Source organism: Musca vetustissima, unplaced genomic scaffold (assembly GCF_032173495.1).
Source record: "Musca vetustissima isolate MV318-11 ecotype Yass unplaced genomic scaffold, APGP_CSIRO_Mvet_v1 utg49011, whole genome shotgun sequence".
In the NCBI taxonomy this organism is placed as follows: domain Eukaryota; kingdom Metazoa; phylum Arthropoda; class Insecta; order Diptera; family Muscidae; genus Musca; species Musca vetustissima.
This window is the reverse complement of record NW_026889040.1, coordinates 34,410-40,367: the sequence shown is the minus strand read 5'-3', so window position 1 is coordinate 40,367 and position 5,958 is coordinate 34,410. Positions and strand designations below refer to the sequence as shown.

At 34.4% G+C, this 5,958-nt stretch overlaps 1 non-coding gene across 1 annotated transcript; it reads right to left on the bottom strand.

Annotated features, from left to right (window-relative positions):
• Positions 1-4,592: 4,592 nt before the first annotated feature.
• Trnaw-cca (transfer RNA tryptophan (anticodon CCA)) lies at positions 4,593-4,664 on the bottom strand. Its single transcript has one exon. It is a non-coding gene; the product is annotated as a tRNA-Trp (tRNA).
• Between the last annotated feature and the right edge of the window lie 1,294 nt (positions 4,665-5,958).

Below are 5,958 nucleotides of genomic sequence, written 5' to 3'. Positions count from 1 at the left end.
AAAGTCCGTAAATACGTTGATTTTCTTTGGGGAGTATTCTTCTAACAATTTCTGCTTCGTCGGAAATATTCGGCTACAAGAATAGCTAATATCGTATAATTATTTTATTAACGTATTAAATTAAATGCTACCTTTCAGAGATAATACGCAGAAGTTGCAGGTAGGTCTACTAACACGAGGGCTCAGGGAGTACTTCTACCTCCTTATACATAGATCTCTGTAACAGGAATTTGTTCTACCCACTGAGATCCTGAAAACATCTATAGAAGTCAATATAGGTAATAAGAAGCACTTTGGAGGTTCGAATATTTTCTATTTAGTCCCAAATAGGTTATGAAGAACTCTGGTCTCTGGATAGGCTCTTTGGAGGTCCGAATAGGTTATGAGGTTATGAAGTGTTCAATAGTGGTGCGTTGAGACTATGAGGAGCTCTGTACAGCTCCAAATGGTTAGGAACCCAAAGGGTAGTGACAGGCTTAGAGATTCGAATATGTTATGAGAATTAGTGAAAGGTCGGAGCAGGATATAAGGAACAATGTAGAGTTCCGAGAGGGAAATGGGAAAATGTTTGAAGTAATGAATCGTTTTGTCATGCTTTTATCCATATTCCCTATGTAGCAATTTTTTCAACTGTCTGTTGTTCTTCCATAAATTTAAATACTTTTTTGTTAAAATTTCTCATACACCTGCCCCATTGTGCAACATTTGACTTATAAATAAAGAGGATTGAATTTCCCCAATTTCACTGGTTTCCAATAATAGCACCAACAATGACAATGGCGGAGACGAAGCTACATTCATATTTTGACATTTGATTTCACTTAACAAAATTTTCAGGATTTTTTTTCGTTGTTGTGGAGGTGGTGATTGTTGTTGTTATTGTAGTTTGGCTTCTGTTGTTGACACCCACCACAGTAAAAATGCTGCTGGTATGTCCATAAAATTATTGGCAGACATTTGATGCGATTATGATGGGGGCATATATATATATACATATGTATTGTATGTGTATATGCATACAGTATTCGGGTTTTGTGTGTCTTGTCCTCTGAATAAAATCCTTATTCATACAACATTCATATTTTTTTAACACTAACACATTTATATATTCAAATACACACACAGATACATTTGTATAATATGGGGATTTTGTTGTTGTTGGGTAACACCATCGCCAACCACAGCCAATAAGTTGTTTTTTGTCGGGATGTAAGGTTTGTTTATTTGATGATACATCTGTTCCAAGCATAGAATCGCTATTATGTAGACCGGCGCTAAGGCCAATAGAATACTGTGGAATATTTGAAAAAGGTGAGGTTGACAAGGATTGTTGGGTCCGTATAGATAAAGGGAAGTTCGATAGGTGTTCGAACTGGTAATAATAAGCTAAATGGAAATTTGGATAGTAATAGAAGAAACGACGACAAGAAGAAAATCTTGAGGTCAGAATGGGGCAAGAATATCAAAATAGATGGTGAGGATCTATAAGGAGGAGTTTACAGAAGCCGAAATATGCTATGAGGATATCGTAAGGTTTCGAAAATTTAATGATGAACCTTTTAGAGGTCCTAATAGGTGGAATTGATAAACAAATATGCCATGTTAAACAAATTGGTTATAAAACCCGCTGTAGTTAAAAAGTTGGGCGCCATTTGCGTACGCTCAAGTGGCTTCACATATTTGAGTTAAAACCTGATTATAATGTCCTTCCAGACGATATCTTAGCTCAGCGGTTGTTTCTCCAGCTGATTTATAATTTTTCTGTTATGAAATGTTGCGCGCCACTTCCATATTCTCATGAGTTGCCACATATTAATAGTAATAATGTTCCTCCAGACGATATCTTGGTTATTCCCCTAGTTTTATAAATCGGAAGGTTTATGGGTGCCCATTTGTGGTCTGGGTGCTGGTAAGAGCCTACATGGAGATCCTGATAAATGATGGGAAGTAGAGGAAAAGGAGCTCTCCATTGAGGTCTGAGTAGGTAATGAGAAGTTGATGATGACCTCTATTGAGGTCAGAGTATGTAATGAGAAGTTATGAAGAGTTCTGTCTAAGTTCTGAGGAGCTTCATAATGTAGAACGGGCAAAACAAACAGAATATTGCGAAGTGTTGGACAAAGTTTTTGTGTCCGAATATATGAAGTAGAGTTCTTAAGAAGTTCGAAATAGAAATCCTATTTAGTATTCTGAAAGTGTCGGTAAGAAGAGGATCTCTATATATAAGCTCTATTGAAGACGGGGACCTTCTGGGGTTGGAATATTGAGAAAATCCAGGAAGTACAAATTATGTGATTAGGAGTTATGTTTCGAACTACTGGACTTTAGGGAGGTGCCGGTAGATGATAAAATGGTTTATATGTTTCCGAATATTTCAAGGGGTTAAATAATGGCATCAGTAATGATTATGAGTTCTTCTGATATGGGAAGCTATATCTAAGTCACAAAAGGTAATGAAGAGCTTAGTAGAGGTTCTCGTAGTTTATGAAGAGCTTAATAAAAACCTTAATAGGTTATGGTCAAGATCTGTAGAGGTCCGAACATGATTTAGAAATATGTTGAAGGTTAGAGTGTGTAATGAGAAGTCATTACAGGTAAGTGGGAGCTCTGTAGAGGTCCGGATAAGTTATGAGTTGTTCTATCGAGATACAAATAGTTTATTAGAGGCTCTATAGAAGTCCGAAGTTCTTTTGTAGGACCGAATCGGTGATGAGGAGATCTACAACGGTTCTAATAGGATAAAATGTATAGACCCAAATATATTATGTGGAATTCTATGTAGACCCGAATAGGTTATGAAGTGCTATACAATGGCCTGAATAAGCTATAAGATGTTATATATAAGTTCGATTAGGATATATGAAGCACCATGAAATTCCGAAGCACTCTATAGAGATCCGAGTAGGTTATGGGGAGTTCTATGGTATTCCAAATAGGTTATGAGAAAATTTATAGAGGTCCGAATTTGTTACAGGGAAACTCTGTAAATGTCCAAGTTGGATTATTTTTTGCAGTACCGAAAAGGTGATGAGGATCTCTGCAACGGTCCTAATATGATATAAGTCCAAATATATTCTGTGGAGCTCTATATAGACCCGAATAGGTTAAGATATGCTATATAAAGACCCGAATGTCATATAAGAAGTTCTATAGAGGTCCGAATAGGTTATGTGAGACACCATTGAGTTCCGAATTGGATATTAAATTATTACAGTAGTCGGAATATGTTATGAGCAATCTTATAGAAATCCATATAGGCTATATAGTTTATGAGGAGCACGAAACGATATTGCTAGGTTTTGAGTACATCCGAATATGTTATAAGAAACATTGTAGAGGTTCGAGTGGGTAATTAGAAGTCATTAAAGGTAATAAGAAACTCTGTAGAGATACGAGTAGGTTATAAGAAGTTTTATAGAGGCTCAAGTAGGTTATAACAAACTCTGTATTCTGAATGTGTATTCGGAAGTTATTTGTAGGTCCAAATATGTTATGAGGAACTTTATAGAGGTCCCAACTTGTTATAGGGAGAACAGTGTAAGTGTAATATGATATACTTTTTGGAGTACCGATTAGGTGATGAGGAGATATACAAAGGTCCTAATAGGATATAAGGTGTCCAAATATGTTATGTTGAGTTCTATTTATGCCCGAATAGGTTTTGAAGATCCGAGTTCCCAAAAATATATTAAATCATTGTAGAAGTCCGAATATGTTATGAGTTCTTAAGTTATAATGAACATTGTAGAGGTCTGAGGGCGTAATGAGAAGATGTTTGCAAATAGACTATAAGGAACATAATAGAGGACTGAATATGCTTATGTTATGTGGTGTTCTATACTGCCTAGAAAAGGTAATGAGGTGCTCCATAAAGGCCTGAATAAGTTACAAGATGCTGTATTTATGTCTGAATAGAATATATGAAGGTTGCTCTAAATGTTGGAAAAAGCAATAAAAGAAAATAATTCTTAGAAATGAAACAAATGATAAACTTAATTTAAAAATTTCAACAATTATTTCATCGACATGTTCTTTTTATTATATATTTTTATTTTCTATAATTTCTATTTACTGGACTTATTTAAATTTCGCAGAGTGTACTAAATCAATGAGATTGCGGTAAACAATCAATCAAATTGTGTATAATAAATGCAATATCCGTTCAAATACCACCCTGTCGGCTATAAATAACGTTTTGATTTTTATTTTGGTTTTTCTACTTCTCATCTTCGTCGATTTTGAAGGGTATTTTATAAACAAAACATAATAACGTATTTAATGGCAGATAACGAAGAGGATAGGGAAAAAGATGGATGGATTTGAAAAAAAGTCATAACAAATATGTTTTCTGTTTTCAGATACTATGTATTGATGTCAATTACTTATCTGTGGATCATACATACATATGTTGTAATCTAAGTGAGATTATTTTTGAAACAGAAAATTGGAATTATTTTTTGATTTTGGGATAAGTAATGGAATAATTGTATCAATTTAAATCAATTTCAGTTTTCTTTTTTAATTTTCTAATTTTTAAAAATGTTAATTTTTTAACGAAATAACAAAATATTATTATTTCGGTTATTGTATTATGACCCCGACGTGATTTGAACACGCAACCTTCTGATCTGGAGTCAGACGCGCTACCGTTGCGCCACGGAGTCTACGACCGTGCCAAGCTATTTTTTCCGATAACGAAATTTTGAAATGAATTTACTCGCGTGCACAAGCACACGTCACAAGTTTTTAATTTCTATTTGTAAGCGTCCACTATTCGTATTCTATTACTTTTCAACAAATTCTATTTTTAAACATTTGTTTTAGTTTATATTCAAATGGCCCCACAAGCGCTTGTGTGCTTCTATGTTCTCACAAGCGTACGTCCGATTGATGGATGATAATCACATTAACTATGTCGATTTAAAATGTTGGTGTTGCCATTTTGGCATGATTTGGGGGGTGAGTGTGTTTAGAAATTTTAATAATAATTTTAATTAATAATTTGATTTGACAATTTTTATTTGTTTGTAATGGGATGTCCGTCGCATATTATTTAAGAAAAGGTGAAGAATATTTTATAGGAAACAAAATTTATAACTATTAAATTTTGTCCAAAACTAAAAATTAGTGATCGGATCAGTATTGTCGGACTGGGTTGACCATATCAATTATACCTTTAATGACTACCACTGAACTTTAACTTTCTGCGGAGCTAAATTCCGTCCATGACCATGTTCATTGGTATGTATTCAATTTCGTGACGTTCGATTCATAATTGCGACTAGAAAAGCAGACAACATAAAGTTTTGGATCATTTCATACCCTAAATATCATAGATCCCCCCGAGAAATATAGATATCCTTGAACATGCTCCATAGCAGGCAAAAAGAAACGAGATAGACCCATAGTTCCTTTTGAGAATATGCATAGAATCACTTTCTGAGTCGATTTATGCATGTCCGTCCGTCCGTCTGTCCGTCTGTTGGTGTTAAATTGTAAACAAAGTATAGATCGCATTTATAATCCGATTTGGATGAAATTTGGCACAGCTCATTTGTTTGGCCCAAGGACGAACCCTATTGAAATTGGGAAACATCGGTTCATATTTAGATATAGCTCCCATATATATTTTCGTCCGATTTTATGTAAGTGGAGCACCAAATTTCCTATATATCTTTCGATTTGCACGAAAATTGGCGCAGCGTATTGAATGAAGTCTAGAACGATGTGTGTTAATTTTCGTGAAAATCGGTCCAGATTTAAATATAGCTCCCATATATAGCATTTCCACATTAAGTGAAACCTTTTACAAATTAAATGAACCCTTTTCCAAATTAAATGAAACCTTTTCCAAATTAAATGAAACCTTTTCCAAATTAAATGAAACCTTTTCCACTTGAAATGAAACCTTTTACAAATAGAATGAAACCTTTTCCAATTGAAATGAAACCTTTTACA